Genomic DNA, 17,886 nt, shown 5'->3' on the forward strand with positions numbered 1-17,886 from the left:
AAAGTGCTGTGATTACAGGTGTGAGCCTCTGCACCTGGCCTATTGATGTAATCCTTAAAGAAACCTCTCCAAGTTATTTCTATCTCACAGCTGAGGAAACAGACTGAGCTATGGTGAAGACAGAAAATTTTTCTCTTGCCCTGGATCACACAGTGAACAGTAGCAGAGTTGGAATATGAACCTAAGTTTGCTTTTAAAGTCTGTGTTGTAAATAATTACATTCTCCAGGCTCATGATAAATAAGCCATTTTCTCACTAAAAGGCTTTAAATTGAACTTTGGAAGATTTAATTTTTAGTTATTAGCAGCAAATATTCAGAAATTTTAATTTTTTTAATTTTTTATTTTTTGAGATGAAGTTTCTCTCTTGTCGCCCAGGCTGGAGTGCAATGGCATGATTTAGGCTCACTGCAACCTCCGCCTCCCGAGTTTAAGCCATTCTCCTGCCTCAGCCTCCTGAATAGCTGGGATTACAGGTGCCTGCCACCACCATGCCTGGCTAGTTTTTGTATTTTTAGTAGAGAAGGGGTTTCACCATGTTGGCCAGGCTGGTCTCAAACCCCTGACCTCAGGTGATCTGCCTGCCTCAACGTCCCAACGTGCTGGGATTACAGGCGTGAGCCACCATGCTCAGCCAAACATTCAGAAATTTTAAAATGGCCTTTAGAAAACAGGCTAATAAGCCACTCCTGGGGCCAACCACCATAGACTGAACAAATTTCCTCTAGAAGCATATCTCTGCTTCCTGCTTCATGATGCCAAACAGCAATTAGATGGAAACCCCCAAGAAACACCATTCTGCTCCACTCAGAAAAACCAAGAATTCAAATCCTATGCTGCAAATCAACTGGTAGCACTGCAAATGTGATTCTGCCAAGATACAAATCCAGCGAAGACTGATTGTATTATGCCCACCATAATCAATAATCAGCCTGTATAATTACACTTAGGGACCCAAGGCTGTTCTGCGCCCCTGTTCCTATTTTTAGTGTTACTTTAAAAACACAAAATCAACTAAAAATCCATTTTAAAAGTCCCAAAGTAGATCAGTAACTTGTCAAAACCAAACACTCAGAAAGTATTCTTTTTTTTTTTTTTTTTGAGACAGAGTCTCGCTTTGTTTCCCAGGCCAGAGCACAGTGGTGCAATCTCAGCTCACTGCAAACTCTGCCTCCCGGGTTCAAGCAATTCTGCTGCCTCAGCCTCCCGAGTAGCTAGGATTACAGGTGCATGCCACCACACCTAGCTAATTTTTTACATTTTTGATACAGACGGGGTTTTATCATGTTGGCCAGGCTGGTCTCGAACTCCTGACCTCATGATCCACCCGCCTCAGCTTCCCAAAGTGCTGGAATTACAGGTGTGAGCCACCAAGCCTGGCCTCAGAAACTATTCTTGAACAAAAATCAGCAATCAGTCCCTAGTGAGCTCTCCTAAATTCACTTCATTCCTATCAGGTCAGATATTTAGAACAATAAAATCCTAAAATGATTAGCACTCATTACGTTCTTAAGTCTGGTTCAAATTTCATGATAGTAAAATAGTATTTTCTAACTAGCAGATTATATATACATTTTTTTTAACTTTTTTTTTTTTTTTTTTTTTTTTAAGAGACAGGGTCTCTTTCTGCTGCCCAGGCTGGAGAGTGCAGTGGCATGATCATAGCTCACTGTAACCTCAAACACCTGGGCTCAAGCAATCCTCCTGCCTCAGTCTCCCAAGCAGCAAGGATTACAGGGATGAGCCACCACACCCTGCCTCACAGACATTTCTTTATAAGAAATTCAAAATTTTAGTCACTTAAGACACTGGAATTTCATAAGACAGCAGATGGGAAAAATCAAGTTAAATGAAGACAACAAGTAGGCCGTTTATACTAACAAGTTGTGCCAAATCTAATCAGTGCATTGCCTTTCAGTCTACCCTAAGGTGACAGCTTCAAACTAAGTTAAACAAACACTCATTAAGTCATACTATATACTAGGAACTGTGAAAGATACAAAGATGAAAAACAAAAAATACTACTATCTGCCCTCAAAGAATTTGTAATTCAAGGAGAGAGATCAGACATATATCCTCTGCATACTATGCTTTTCTTAATCTAGCATGACCAAACAGGTGTTGAGAAGGTTAAAGGAAGATGTTCAAGACCCAAAAGTGTAACAAACGGATCTTGCTTACTGTGCTAAATAATAAAAGAACATTATTTGCTTTTCCTATTAAAGCTCGGCAATCACAACTTTGGTTTGCTTAGTCTCTTGGTTTATTTTCTGTTCTCTGCTGATGTAATACAACTTATCTTTTTGGGATTTTCTGTTCTGCTTTTAGTTTTTTCTGCTGTTATTGCTGGGAGCTCATGTCTTATCCTTCTACTGCGGCACACATTGTGTTTGCTAGAGACACCCTCCAATTTCTTCTTTGTACTTTCTTACTGGAGATTTGGAAACAATCACTGAGAAGATCTGTGAGCACCGAGTGGCTCTGAAACCTTCAAACCTAACTATTCAAAAATAATTACCTTTAGGAAGTCTACCTTCAGACAGTCTAATCAAGAAGGTGAAAGACAACAGTCATTACAATCACCCTCTGTGATTCCAACTCCTTGCATTTTATTGCTATCAGCTTTGGCTATAGCTGACAGCGGGGAGGTGGACTTGAGATTGAAAGCAAAACAAACTATGCTAAATATATGGTAAATTTTAATATATAAAAGTGCTAGCGACAGATGATTACTGGGGATTCAACGACATTAACGTGAGGTCAAAATCAACACTTTGCACCTGCTGAAATGAAGGCCACTTGACAAAACCTTTAGGAGCACACTAAAGAGGCACTTTTTGGTAAACATGAATAGCTAGAATACCTTGCCTTTATTTACTCTTATCTCTGAGATTTAAAAATTGTTCTTACTTTTCATCCTCTAAATTTTGATAGATGATCGTAAAACCAATCAAAATATATATGAATGTTTCCTGGGGGCGGGGAGCACACTATAAAAAAGGGGTTAGAGAGCAACCAAAGGACACAGGACTAGATTAATCATAAACATAGATGACTGACCCTGAATTTTCTTCAAACACTTCCTGCCTTTTGTTTCAACCTGCAGTATACCTTCAAGGTTAACTGCAGTCTCCCTAAGCAATGGACCAGCCCACCCTAGACTGGGATATACTCATTCCTAATCCACTGCTATTTATTTACTTATGTATACTGTTTCATTTGAAAACATGGTGTTATTCATTGACTGTCAAGCAACATACACTGCATTCCTGCCCACACAAAGCCAACTCTGCAGATATCCAACACACCCACCTCACTGTGAAATATAAGATGGCTTTTCATCAAGTTCTCAGGGAAGAAATAGGGTGGAAAAGGAAAAATGAAACGCAATTCAAACCTAAGAAATCCTTAGCGGCTGGGTTCTCCCAGAAGGAACAGAAAGTAGAAGGAAGGTACAAAGGGTGAAGGAGAGGAGGTCCTAGTTCTCCCTCTTTCAGAGTCCAAAGAAGTCCCAAAACAGGAGAGCTCTCGACTCCTCACAGGAGGCCAGAGGATGCGAGGGGCGGCGGGAGGAAGACTGAGCATCAGAGAATGGGGGATGGGAAGAACTTAAGAGGGAGAAGCCGCTTCCTCGGTAAAGCTGGCTGTCTAGGTCGGTCTTTGATTTTTGCTTCGCCCCATCCCTCCTTTTTGGGAAACACTAATTTTATCTTACGGAGGAAAGCAGCTCCAGTCCCACCCTGGCGAGCAGGGACAGGTGTAGGGAGGGATGTCTCGCCTTCCGGGGGTACAAAATGGGGTTGGGGGCGGCAGCCTAGAGAATCGGTACCTGTGAGTCCTCTCCGCCAAGGCTGAGGTGCGGGGTGGGAGGAGCCTTTGAATGAGGGGTGTCAGAGGGAAGCCCCTTCTGAGGAACTGGGAATCGACGAGGGACAAAAAGTAGCTGTGAGGACCCTCGAAGGATGAGGAGCCGCCTCCTCGGGGAATACCGGGAGGTGGAGGAGACGGCCCCGCCCCCTCAGGGGATGGGCCCCGAGGTCGTTGGGACGGCGGCGGGAGGCTACCGGTGCCCCTATCCTTGCTTTGCTCTTGAGAACCCGGCCTCCCAGCCATCACCAAGCCCCAGGGATAGTGGCTCCTACCTTTCCACGACGCTCCGGGCTCCGCTCCCCTCCGCCTCCACTCCCCATCCACGGCGGCTGAGGCTCCGCCCCCTCAGCCGCCCGGCGGGGGCATTGGCATTCACCAGCGCCAATCGCCTCCTTGCTTCTCCAGCCTCGGCCCCAATCCGCGCCGGCTGGAGGCGGGGCTTCTCCAATGTCATTCAGGCTCCTCCCGGGGCCCCAAGATCCCTTTTGTTTGGGAAGAGCAAGGCTGGGATTGAGCTCGCGTCACTTCCGGGAGGAAGCGCCCTCCTGGGTCCTGGGCTTCAGGGTGGGCTCGCGCCCCTCCCGGCCCGGGGTCTGCAACTTTCCACCTCTGTGTGGTTTCTGGGCAGGACCGTGACTAGTGCTTCGTGCTTTTCCCTGACTGTACGGGGAGTTTAGGAATGGAGGGCTCTGGTGGCCTAATCGATTGGGATTTTATCCAGAATGTTAATAAATGAAGTGGGCTTTGGTGTCTGCATTAGAATGAATTAGTTGTTGAAAACCTGGCTTCCTTGCTCCCCCCTTTTTTTTTCTTTTTTCTGGACGTGCCTGTGGGCGTGGTGCTGGAAGCAAGGGTGCAAAGATGAAACACCTGGAGATCACCCTTCTCTCAACCACATTTTGTACAGAAGAGGATACTAACTTTGGGGGACATAAACCCAGCCGACCTGCCTTCCAGGCAGAACCCGAATAATTGCAAATTTGTGTGGCGGGTTTTTCCACACTATGCTTGCCGGCTGAGGCGACTTTTTTCTGTCCTTGGCCTCATTATATTGTGGGGAATGGTGTTTGCAGTGAAGTTGAAACAATGGAGAGTGCAGAGGATGCAAGGAATATCTGCCTTGTGAACACAGGAATGCGGATCTTGGTGGCAGCAAGTCTTAGGCAGGACCAAATAACTCAGAGAGGGGAGTGGATGTATAACTAGTTGTATCCCTACCTAAGGTCAAAGTTTCTGAATTCCTTTTCCACAGAATGGCTGTCAGCTCACAGACTGATTCAGCTGGTTACATTTACAATAACCATATTATTTTAAATACAATATAATAAATATTTGAGGCGAATATTCATAATGCATAAATAATGTAGTACACTTAATACATTATCCCTAAACTTAGCAATTATAATTCACAAGACAGCATTAGGGACCTAGTACTTGCCTAGGCAGACAGTCCTCAAGGCAGATGCAGCCTGCCTCATGCAGTTTACAGTCTGACTGGGGGATGTGATCAGTCTGTGCAATTATAGTCTGAAAGAAGTAAACGAGTATTTATCATGTTATCACTGTGCCATGTACTTTCATTTAATGGTATTTGATGTCATCTTCAGTGCTGTATGAGAAATGTATCCTACAGTGTAGGGTAGATATCATTGTGTCCAATTTACAGATGAGAAGATAAGAGATTCAGAGAAGTCAAATAAAGTCATAGAGTAGTAAATGGTAAAGAATTTCCACTAAGGATGTATGACTCCAAATTTATGCTATATTCTGCTCACTTCACACTGGCTCTCACATGCTGGACTAAGTATGGGCGTGGATGATTGTAAAGCAAACATTAGAGCCAGAAGGACAGCTCCATGCCTCCCCCTGTTGATTTTAGGCTTGGGAGGGTCATCTTTATATATGAAGCATAGCAAGACTATGTGTGGAGGTGCTCGATAGCAGCGTAAGTGAATCTGGGGTAATGATGTAGGATATACCGAACTTCAGAAAGGCATCATGCCTTGTGTTCTGAAGACTGACAATCTGAAAGGTAAGATGAAGGGCCAGGCACAGAGTAGGTACTCAATAAATACTGACTTGAAACAAAATGTCTGAAATGATTACAAATACAGAGTGTTAGGTGCTGGAGCAGGCAAAGGAACTTGAAAAATCCCATTTCCTCCTCCTCCCTTTTGCTCTGCCTATGGGTATGCAATGAGGAAGTGCCTCATCGCCTGACAATGAAGCAGATGTGGGAGAACAGGCTATTTTCTGCTGGCTTCTGAGTCACTCTAAGAGTTGTTCTAGTGAATCAGCTCCTCCCTTGTTTTTCTTTTTTCTTTTCTTTTTTTTTTTTTCGAGATAGAGTCTTGCTCTGTCTCCCAGACTGGAGTGCAATGGCGCAATCTTTCATTACAACCTCTGCCTCCTGGGTTCAAGCGATTCTCCTGCCTCAGCTTCCCGAGTAGCTGGGATTACAGGCATCTGTCACTGCGACCAGCTAATTTTTATATTTTTAGTAGAGATGGGATTTTGCCATGTTGTCCAGGCTGGTCTCGAACTCCTGACCTCAGGTGATCCACCCGCTTCGGCCTCCCAAAGTGGTTGGGATTACAGGTGTGAGCCACCATGCCCGGCAGGTCCTCCCTTCTTTCCCTCATTCCCTTTGTAGCTGTTAACCCACCACCACCCATTCTTTTCCCTGGCTGACTGGGTGGGAGCAGTGCTCTGTGACCTACTTCCTTTAGAGCAATGGGCAACTCCCCTGATTTCCTGGCTTCCCTTCTGCGTGTTCCTAAATGAGTGTAGAAGGACTCAGCAAAATTGAGAACATCCCTGCCTTGTAGGATTCAGAGTCCTGAGGGTGTTCAGATTGCTTTCCTTTTAATTTTTCACCCCTAGAAGTAGGGAACAGGCAGGGCTTGTGAACCTCGTGTATCTTTCAGACTGTAGCAGTGAGACAGTTATGGAGCTCTGTGATTCTTCAATACATAAACCTTGTAAATAAATTTAGAGTCTGGTGCACAGGTGTATGCAGAGGTAAAAAATGGTTCATAACAATATCTTAGATTTATAAAACAAAACATAACATTTTAATGTCTATCATTTTATCAACTGGGAAGTAAAATATTTATTAAATGCCTATTGTGTCAGGCAACAACTTAAAGTGCTTAAAAATTATAGATTGTGTCAAATTTTTTCCAAATAAGTAAATTTCCATAAATGTTTATTGCTGGTTTGGGGAGGCAGCAATGGAATAAAGGAGGTCTAGACTAGAGGTTAAAAAATCTGGAGTCCAGTTCTCATTCTGTCATCAACTATAGTAGTTTCCAACTGGGTGGCTTAAAACAACAGAAATGTGTTCTCTCTCAGTTCTTGAGGCTAGAAGTACAAAATCAGGGTGTTGGCCGGGTGCAGTGGCTCACCCCGTAATCCCAGCACTTTGGGAGGCTGAGGTGGGTGGATCACCTGAGGTCAGGAGTTCCAGACCAGCCTGGCCAACATGGTGAAACCCCATCTCTACTAAAAACACAAAAATTAGCTGGGCATGGTGGCGGGTGCCTGTAATCCCAGCTACTCGGAAGGCTGAGGCAGGAGAATCACTTGAACCCAGCAGGTGGAGGTTGCAGTGAGCCGAGATCACGCCACTGCACTCCAGCCTGGGCAACAAAGAGTGAAACTCCATCTCAAAAAAACAAACAAAAAAAATCACGGTGTTGACAAGGTTGGCTCCTTCTGGGGGCTCTGAGAGATGCTCCATCCCATGCCTCTCTCCCCTGGCTTCTGGTGGTTCCCAGTGATCACTGGCGTGTAAATACATCATCCCAATCCCTGCCTCCGTCTACACCTGGCCTTCTTCTCTCTATGTCTCAGCATTTCTGTATGTTCTCTCCTCTTCTTATAAAGGCCCCACTCATGTTGTACTTAGAGCCCACTCTAAGCCACCATGACCTCATCTGAACTCATGACATCTGCAAAGACCTTATTTCTAAATAAATTCACAGTCTGAGATGGGTGCACATGAATTTTGGGGGGACACCATTCGACCCAATACACAAACCTACTTGGCAAAGTAACCTTCTCACTTAACTCCATTTAAGTTCATTGATAAAAGGCATGAAAGTAGTGGAATAATTCCTAAAGATCATTTCAGCCTATGATTTAATATAATGATATATGCTAGATGCATTAATCAAGCTATTAAATCATGTGCTAAGCATTATGCAATTTTTTTATATGACATCTCATTTCACCCTTAAAAGAATTCCACGAGATATTAACAGTCCCCTTTTGCAGGTGAGGAAATTGAGGCACAAAGAGGTCCAAAGTCCTGGAATTCATAAGTGATGAACACAGAATATTTACTTAGATTTGATTCCAAGGTGCACCCTCAAAATTACTATGCTTTATCATCTCTCCATCATGCTAAGTGGGTTAGGAAGATGGGGAATGCAACAAATATTTTCAATTTTGATTTATAGACTATTTGGAGCTGAGTAGCAATTTCCTGGAATTACGTGTAAAGTTTGGACTCATTTTATTTATTTATTTATTTATTTATTTATTTATTTATTTATTGAGACAGGGTCTCACTCTGTTGCCCAGACTGGAGTGCAGTGGCCCAATCTCTGCTCACCGCACCCTCTGCCTCCCAGGCTCAAGCTATTCTCCGGCCTCAGTCTCCCAAGTAGCTGGGATTACAGACGTGCACTACTACTGCCGGCTAATTTTTGTATTTTCAGTAGAGGCAGGGTTTCACTATGTTGGCCAGGCTGGTCTCGAACTCCTGACCTCAAATGACCCACTTGCCTCGGCCTCCCGTGTTGGGATTACAGGTATGAGCCACTGCGCCCGGCCTGGACTGATTTTAAAACAAAGGAAAGCAAGAGAAGCGGGAATAGTGGGTGGCAATGAAGGCTTAGTAGCTAGGAGGAGAGCTATGGGCACTTACCTGAACTGATATAATTTAACAAATTATATCATTTGTTAAATGAGATAATAGCCCCTGTCTACAAGACCAGGTGGTTGTCAGTATCCAAGCGATATGATGTACATGAAAGTATAAACAACCTGGGAGATCTTGCTCAATCCTCTTCTCTGAGTCCTAGGTTCCAACTAAACATCTGGGGCTCCATAAGGCTCCTTCTAGCTGTGGCCCACTGGACTGGGACTTACTAAGATGCTGAGTGCTGAGTGAGCTAGATGTAGAAGTTGCAATGAATGGGAAAAGTGATGAAAAGAAATGCTTTCTTTCTTCTGGCTTGTCTTCACTGTCTCCTTTTCCTCACGCTTCCCGGCCCCGCCCCTTCTCCCCGGGGTTGATGAGGAGGTCAAAGTCTGAAAGCCAGAGAGGGCTCTCTAAGCCCCGGACCAGGCTGAAGCCGAAGGGAAGGTGTGCCCTCCACTGCCCCCTGCATTTCTGCATTTTCTCACATCATTTGTTCCCAGGAAGGATTTTCTGGGCAGTCCTTAAACGTTCTCTTCTTGCTTGGATCTGCCCTATCTGGGGAGACTCGGGCACCGGGAAAAGAGATTTCTGGGTGTGGCCATAAAGTGTTCCCGAGCTTATTGTGTCCCCTAGTGTCCAGTAGTGGATCCTGCAGCTGTCGGCTTCCTTTCTGATCGTCCCTCTGAGGCCTCCCGCCCAACACAGTTTTTCCTTTTATGGGTGTGGGCTGACAGCACCGCAGGTGGGGACTTCAAGGACTGGCAGCTCAAAAATCCACTTCAGGAACAGACAGATTCTTTGGTTTTTGGCAAAATGTAGGAGCCAGCTTGGCCATGATGGAAGCTTTAAACTCATTTTTTTTTTTTTTTTTTTGAGACAGAATCTCGCTCTATTGCCCAGGCTGGAGTGCAATGGCGCCGGTCTCAGCTCACTGCAACCTCTGCTTCCCGGGTTCAAGCGATTCTCCTGCCTCAGCCTCCCGAGTAGCTGGGATTACAGGCGCCTGCCACCATGCCCGGCTAATTTATTTTTGTATTTTTAGTAGAGACAAGGTGTCACCATGTTGGCCAGGCTGGTCTCGAACTCCTGACCTGAAGTGATCTGCCCACCTCGTCCTCCCAAAGCGTTGGGATTACAGGCGTGAGCCACCGCGCCCAGCCGGAAGCTTTAAACTCTTATCCTAGATTGCATTAGGGGAAGTCCAGAAGTGAGAGGGATAGAAATCTAACGGATGCCTACCAGGTACATATGTGACATAAATAATCCTTGTAACCTTTGCATATATAATTATTGCTACAATCCTGAGAGGTAATTTTTATTACTTCTAGTTTTTCAGAAGAGAAAGCAAGTTCAGGGAGGTTAAGTGTCTTCCCCAAGGTCACATGATAACAATAACAATATGATGGCAACAGTAGCCAATTAATTAGTGCCTACTCCACACCAGGCATATGATTTCTTTTAATCCCCACAGCAACACTTTAAAGTGGTGATCATCATCTTCATTTTAGTGATGAGGTAACTGAGATTTTAGTGTAAGAAAGGAATAACTGAGAAGCTGCCCGAGGTCACACAGCGAGGGCCTCCTGTTTCCAGTCCCACACTGTTTCCATTCCGCCATGGCCTCATGGAGCTGGTGGGTGGTAGAGGTGGGACTCAGGCCCAGGCCTGTGTGACTCAATGTTCTTTCCATTACTGCTGCTGCTCGGCAGTTCTTCCTGAGGACCAGGAAACCAGGGTCATGTGGTCTTTTGGAGTTCTCAACCTGAGATGATGGCAATGAAAACACCAAGGCAGAAGTCCAAAGGATCCTAGGGACAATTTGTTCAGGGAAGCACATGACCAGAGCAGCACTATGGGAATTGCACAACAATATTGCTGTCAGGGACCCCGGGGAGGGCCTTCAGAGGAGCTGAGTCTTGTCTCTCTCCGGTAATTCTGTGTGGAACTCACATGTTCCCCTGAAGCTGGTGGGCCAGGATGGGGAATGCAAAGCTCAAAGGGACCTAAAAGGAAAGGTAGATGGAAAATTCCTGGAAGTAGATGAGAGAGAAAATTCCAGATAGAAAATTACCAGAAATAAGCAGGGCACGGTGGAGTGTGTTTGTAGTCCCAGCTACCTGAGAGGCTGGGACAGGAGGACTGTTTGAGTCCAGGAGTCCAAGACCAGTCTGGGCAACATAGACTCCTTCTCAAAAAAAAAAAATTACTGGAAATATATAACAGAGCTCTCAAATCATTCAGCAAAGTTCCCCTCACACCCAAAATATAGATTAGTCATAGGTCCCTGGAATAATGCTTTATGTCCCTTTGGGTGAGTCACAAATTTTCTTTTTCACTTGTCTCTATTAAATTATTAAATAATTATTACATTTTATTAAATTATTAAAAATTATTAAATAATTATTAAATGTGTTACCATCACATATGCCAGGTGGTAAGTTGGCAAACTGGTTGACGTTATGTTTGTTATTTCGAGGTGTAAATTTCATATAAATAGTCTGGTAGGAAAAGATATCAGCTGGGAACTATTTTTTAAAAAACGAATTTGTAAGTTACCTTATTTCATTAAAGAGTAACTCTTTCCCTCTCTTCCCACCCCTCCCCTTACTGCCTCTCTTCCTCTGTCCCAGGTTCCTTCCTCTCCAAAAGTCTGGAGTCAGATTCCTTTTCTGTCCTTGTTGGCTGTTAAGACAAAGCTCTGAGTAGCCTTGCCAGAAGGGCTGAAGCTGACCCAAAGGCTGATCCTCTTTCTTTTTCCCCTCTATTCCCCCTTCTTTCCCACATATAACCTCACATTAAGCAGAAAATAATTTCTGTGCTAGGGCCAGAGACAGAGCTTCAGCTTGGCTAGGCTGCCTTACAGTTTCAATTTGACGAAAGCCAATTACACATTTCCTCTGGTCTGTTATTTCAGCTGAAGCACCACACAGTTGGCTGAATGAGTCCTTGTTGCACACAAAAGGGAGAAATATTTGTAGGGAAACTAATGACCCGGTTATGGCTGCACCGTCATTTCTAGGCAATTTCCTGGTAAATGGCCCTTTGGAACAGTCTGGTGCTGGAAGCTTCTGTGCCCTCATTTCCTGCTTCATGGCTCCTGCTGGGCTCCTGCAGGGCCAGTCTGCCCTGAACAAAGTGACCAGGTGACCCGCTTTCTTGGGAGGAGTTTATACATTTCCCATCCCCTTTTCTTTCTGCCACTTGCCTTTTTCTTGTCCTCCTTTTGTTCCTAAAATTAATCATTGAACGCCTGTTAACATTGCAGTGATAACTAACACAGGCTTTGGACTTCAGGGCACTCAGCCTTGAATGGAGGTGGACTTGGGTAACTCACGACCCAGGTGCTCCTGCTTTCTGCAGCCATGCTTTCCAAATAAAATAACTCAAATCCCTATCTTACATCATCGTCGGGACTCCAGATGTAAGGGACAGAAATCGTTATTCAAAATGGCAAAAGGATTTTTATTGGTGCAAACAATAGGAAAGTCCAGGAGTAGTCTGACCTCAGATGAGGCTTGATCAGTTTTCTCAGAAATGTTACCAGGACTACCAGGTTTCGTTTCTTTTCTTTTCTTTTTTTTTTTTTTTTTCCTTCCTTCCTTCCTTCCTTCCTTCCTTCCTTCCTTCCTTCCTTCCTTCCTTCCTTTCTCTCCCTTCCTTCCTTCCTTTCTCTCTCTATTTCTTTCTTTTTCTTCTTTCCTTCTTCTTTCTTTCCTTCCCTTCCTTCCTTCCTTCCTTCCTTCCTTCCTTCCTTCCTTCCTTCCTTCCTTCCTTTCTTCCTCTCTCTCTCTCTTTCTGGTCTTGCTCTGTCACTCAGGCTGGAGTGACAGAGCAAGTGGTGTGATCATAGCTCACTGCAGCCTCCAACTCCTGGGCTCAAGCAATCCTCCTGCCTCAGCCTCCCAGGTAGTGAGCCACCAGGCCTGGCTGATTTTTGAATTTTTTGTAGAGATGGAGTTTTACTATGTTGCCCAGTTGGTCTCAAACTCCTGGCCTGAAGTGCTTCTTCCACCTCCACTTCCCAAAGTGCTGGGATTACAGGGGCAAGCCACTGTGCCCAGCCAGGACCAGGTTTCTATCCCTGTGTCTCTCAACTTTGCTTCCTCTGTGTTGGTTCTGTTTTAGACAGGCGTTCTTCCTCAACTGGCAATAAGCACAGTAGCTCAGGCTTCATATCTTGTCATATTCAATAGGAAAGAGCACCTGCTCTTTTCCAGAAGTAGGAGAAAGATCCCACTGTCTCCTTGGCTCTGCTTGGACCATGTGTTCATCCCTGAACCAGCCATCGTGGCCAGGGATAGGCCACTTTTATTGGCTAGATCTAGGTCATGTGCCTGCAGACATGGATGAAGAGTAGGGAAAAGTTATAGCCTCAAATGTTATCTATCTATCTATCTATCTATCTATCTATCTATCTATCTATCTATCATCTATCTATCTATCTAATCTAATCTCTATTACCGGAAAAAGTGGGGATGGATGTTTGGGAAGAAAATAGTATGTACTATATACTTGAGAGTTTGTTTCACATTTGCTCTCATTCACAGGTCAGCTCAAGCTGTCGTCTGTCCAGCTCTGGCTAAGCCTGGGGCTTTTATGGGCCTCAGAGGGGAGGAAGTGCATGTCAATTGGTCCATGGGCAGCCCAGGAAAGGCACCACAAGTCCCCACTTGGGTCAGAGGGACTGGTAGCCTGGCCTCCAGCCTTTAGGCCCTCCCTGGCCTGAAGGTGAAGCCTCACCAGGGACCTGCCCGCTTCCCACCCAGGAGCCTATCTGCCTCCTATTGCCATCCATGGTGCCCAGGCTGCTCCCACCAAGGGGCACCTGCAGGCCAGCTCCAACCTGCCCTCTGCCCTACCGCAGCTCCCCCCACCCCATTGCACCCTGCAATCTGCCCCAATCCTGCTCTGAGATCAGAGTGGGCACCAGGAGTGGGGAGAGGCCAGGCAGTGGGAGCAGACACCCTCGAGCCTGTGGAGGCAGCAGGGGCTTTCCTGGGCCCCTGAGGGTGCAGAGTACAGAGACACCCAGGTCCTGTGCCTGGGAGGGTGGGGATCTCACCCAATCCCTGGAGCATGCACGCAGCTCCGGTGGCATCTCCTTGCAGTCTGGGGTGGGGGGCTCCAGGTCCTCACTGGACCCCTCTCTGCCCACCCCTGCATGCCTGACCACCCTCCTCCCCTGCCAGTGGGTGGCTCGGCTGGCCTCACTGTGATGGCCCCCACACAGTGGGCTCTGGGGGGGGGCTCCTACTTGTCCCTGGCTCCTGCCAGCTCCCTTGGAGCACAGCACTGACCCAGGCCCAGCTATCTCTCCTCTCCCTACCCTCCCTGCAGGGGCACCACACAAAAACCATGATGCGGTGCCAGGGTCCAGAGTTGCAGAAGCTCCGGACCTGGGAGTGGGTCCCACCTGGCCATGCAAGGGTGGGGGCGGTGCAGTCAGCTGTCTCCAGACATGGGGCACAGGGGACCCACCACCACCATTGCTGCTCTCACAGCTACTTCTGCCACCACCACTTTCACCTCCCTGCTGCAGCTGACGCAGTGGCAGTGGCTGCTCTGGATGGCCCACCACTGCCATCAATATCACCCACAAGAGAGAGTTTGCCTTTAATGTATATCAGACAACTGTATAAACATTTGACCAGAAATTTACATGATTTATGTAATGTGAAGTTTTATTCCAGTCCAGTTTTATAACAATTTTTCTTTTAAAACAGAAAATTTAAAATTTAGTATCTGTTAATACTGTTTGTACAAAGCCATGGACCATCCCATTTCAAGGAATTCCATTTGACTCCATCAGTCCTGTTTCTTTCTTTCTTTTTTTTTTTTCTTTTCTTTTTTTTAGATGGAATCTCACTCTGTCCCCAGGCTGGAGTGCAGTGGCAGTGGTGTGATCTCAGCTCACTGCAACCTCTGCCTCCTAGGTTCAAGCGATTCTCCTGCCTCAGCCTCCCGAGTAGCTGGGACTACAGACGCAGGCCACCACGCCCAGCCAATTTTTGTATTTTTAGTAGAGACGGGGTTTCACCATGTTGGCCAGGCTGGTCTCCATCTCTTGACCTCATGATCTGCCCTCCTTGGCCTCCCAAAGTGCTGGGATTACAGGCGTGAGCCACCATGCCCGGCCACTCCTGTTTCTTCATTAATTTCTAGCGCTGTTTCTCTCCAGACCCTGCCTTTCATGTTCTCTTCCAGAGATAATCCCCTTCTTAAAGCAAATTCATTCAACAAAATATGTTGAGTGCCTGTGTTCTAGGCACTAGGGTTACAGTGATGAGCATGATGGTTGTAGTTGTCCATTTTGCATTGCCATAAAGAATACCTGTGATGGGGTAATTTACACAGAAAAGAGGTTTATTTGACTCACGGTTCTGCAAACTGTACAAGCGTGGCACCAGCATCTGCTCAGCTTCTGGTGAGGCCTCAGGAAGCTTTTACTAATGGTAGAAGGCAAAGGGGGAGCAGGCATGTCACATGACAAGAGAGGGAGCAAGAGAGAAGAGCAGGAGGTCCAGGCTCTTTCTAATGATCAGATCTCATGGTAACTGACAGAATGAAACTTCAGTCACGACTGTGGGGAGGGCACCAAGCAATTTATGAGGCATCCATTCTCATGACTCAAATACCTCCCATTAGGCTCCACCTCCAACATTGGAGATCACATTTCAACCTGAGATTTGGAGGGGACAAACATCCAAACTATATTAATGGCTATGGTTCCTTCTTCAAAATTCCTGTAACTTTGTCATGCAGAGCAAGTTAATTTCTTATTGCCCTAACCTTTCTTATCTCAGCTCTCTTTTCAGGGGCCCTCACTTTTTACAGCCAGATAAACCCAAGAAGTCACCTTCTTCAGCAAAGGAATTGATTTGTACTGTCCTTGGAGGTCAGCTGGCTTAAACTGCGGCCAGCTTCTGTGATAATATTCTTATTTATTTTCCTGTTGTATAGGCAAACAGATAATGAGAATATTGCAGGTGAAGTACCATGCTATTAGTAGAAGTATTGACTAGGTATAGGCTTCAGTGGTGTAAGAGGAAAGCAACCATTTTTCAAGGAAGAACTGCTTGACTGCTGTATAACATAGTGGAGGGGGCGTCACTTTAGAGCCAGACCTACCAGCTGTGTGATCTGGGCATGTTGCTCAAGTACTTTGAGTTTCAAATCCCTTATCCATAACATGGAGGAAATAATAATGTGTTTCACAGGGTTGTAGTAAAGATTAAATGAGATACCAAGCCATTTATTGGTACCTTTTTCTCCCTGCCACCACTCTATCACCAAGTCCTGTCAGTTTCACCTTTTACATTTCTCAAATCCCTCTATGTCTGTTTCTACCACCACCATCACCTTGTTCTGCCCATTTTCTTGTCTCTATCCATGACGATAGCACTGGCAATCTAACTAGTCTTCCAGCATTCCTTCTCACCCCCTCCAGCCCGTTCTTCATACAGCAATCTGAGTAGATTTTGAGAAAACACAATCTGATCATGTCATATCACTTCCTTCCCAATTAGAACTTCTCAGTGCTCTTAGGATAACTGGATTTACAAAGCCTTGACTGCTGCTTATCTCTCCAGAATAAGCCAGAGCAGATCTGCCGCCTCACTCTCTGTGCCCCAGCCAACCGGTGACAAGGACTCTCCCCTTGACCAAACTTTAGACAGGCTGCTAAGTGAAATACGCCAGTTATGGAAAGATAAATACTGCATGGTTCCACCTGTATGAGACACCTAAAATAGTCAAACTCTCCCAGGCTGTTGGAATGAAATAAAATAAAACAGTCAAACTCATAGAAGCAAAGAGTGGAATGCCAGGGGTTGAGGGGAGCGGGAGATGGGGAGTTACTAATCAATGTGCATGCATACAGTTTTAGTCCAGCAAGATGAATAAACTCTAGAGATCTGCTGTATGTTATCATACCTATAGTCAACAGTAATGTTTTGTACACTTAAACATTTATTTAGAGGGTAGATCTCATTTTAAGTGTTCTTACCACACTCACACAAAAGCAGGGTGCTGGATGCATCTGTTCTGGGACATGACTTCTACTTCGACCTCCTCCACAGTTCTCCCTGAGAATATATATATATTTTTTATTTTATTTTATTTTATGTTTATTTTTATTTTTATTTTTATTTTTTTTGTAGAGATGGGGTTTCTCCATATTGGTCAGGCTGGTCTCGAACTCTCAACCTCAGGTGATCTACCCACCTCGGCCTCCCAAAGTGCTGGGATTACAGGCGTGAGCCACCCCACCCAGCCCATGGCCAGTTTTTTTCTTTGTATTTTCTTGTTAGGAGAGACACTAACACTGGATGATGTGGCCAGTTCTTTTTTTCTTTTCTTTTCTTTTTTCTATTTTTTTGCTTTGAGGCAGTGTCTCGCTCTGTCACTCAGGCTGGAGTGTAATGGTGGAATCATAGCTTACTGCAGTCTCGACCTTCTGGGCTCAAGTGATCTTCCCACTTCAGCCTGCTGAGTAGCTGGGACCACAGACGCATGCGACCATGCCCAGGTAATTTTTTTCTTTTTGAGACAGAATTTTGCTCTTGTTGCCCAGGCTAGAGTGCAATGGTGTGATCTCGGCTCACTGCAACCTCTGCCTCCTGGGTTCAAGTGATTCTCCTGCCTCAGCCTCCCGAGTAGCTGGGATTACAGGCATGCACCACCACATCCAGCTAATTTTGTATTTTTAGTAGAGACGGGGTTTCTCTATGTTGGTCAGGCTGGTCTTGAACTCCTGACCTCAGGCGATCTGCTTGCTTCAGTTTCCCAAAGTTCTGGGATTACAGGCATGAGCCACTGCATCCAGCCCATGCCCAGCTAATTAAAAAAATTTTTTTTTCTACAGACGGCATCTCCCTACATTGCCCAAGCTGTTCTCTAACTCAGATCTTCCCACCTTGGCCTCCCGAAGTGCTGGGATTACAGGCATGAGCCACCTTGCCTGGTCTTGCAAATTCTTCCACTTCTCACTCTACACACTCCCTTGGGTAAGCCACCTAACCAGCTCGCTTAGTTACCATCTCTACGTGGGTGATTCCCAAATTTATGTCTCTTGCCCAGGTCTCTCTT

At 45.6% G+C, this 17,886-nt stretch overlaps 1 protein-coding gene across 2 annotated transcripts in view; it reads right to left on the reverse strand.

Moving 5' to 3' along the window:
* The window catches only part of CTTNBP2NL (CTTNBP2 N-terminal like), a 69,032-nt gene extending 64,799 nt beyond the window's left edge, over positions 1-4,233 (reverse strand). For both annotated transcript variants that reach the window (XM_012500587.2, XM_003267983.3), the window contains exon 1: positions 4,142-4,233. The gene's annotated coding sequence lies outside the window, so the exon portion shown is untranslated. The remainder of the gene's footprint in view (positions 1-4,141) is intronic.
* Between the last annotated feature and the right edge of the window lie 13,653 nt (positions 4,234-17,886).

This window comes from Nomascus leucogenys, chromosome 12, assembly GCF_006542625.1.
Source record: "Nomascus leucogenys isolate Asia chromosome 12, Asia_NLE_v1, whole genome shotgun sequence".
NCBI classification, from domain to species: Eukaryota; Metazoa; Chordata; class Mammalia; order Primates; family Hylobatidae; genus Nomascus; species Nomascus leucogenys.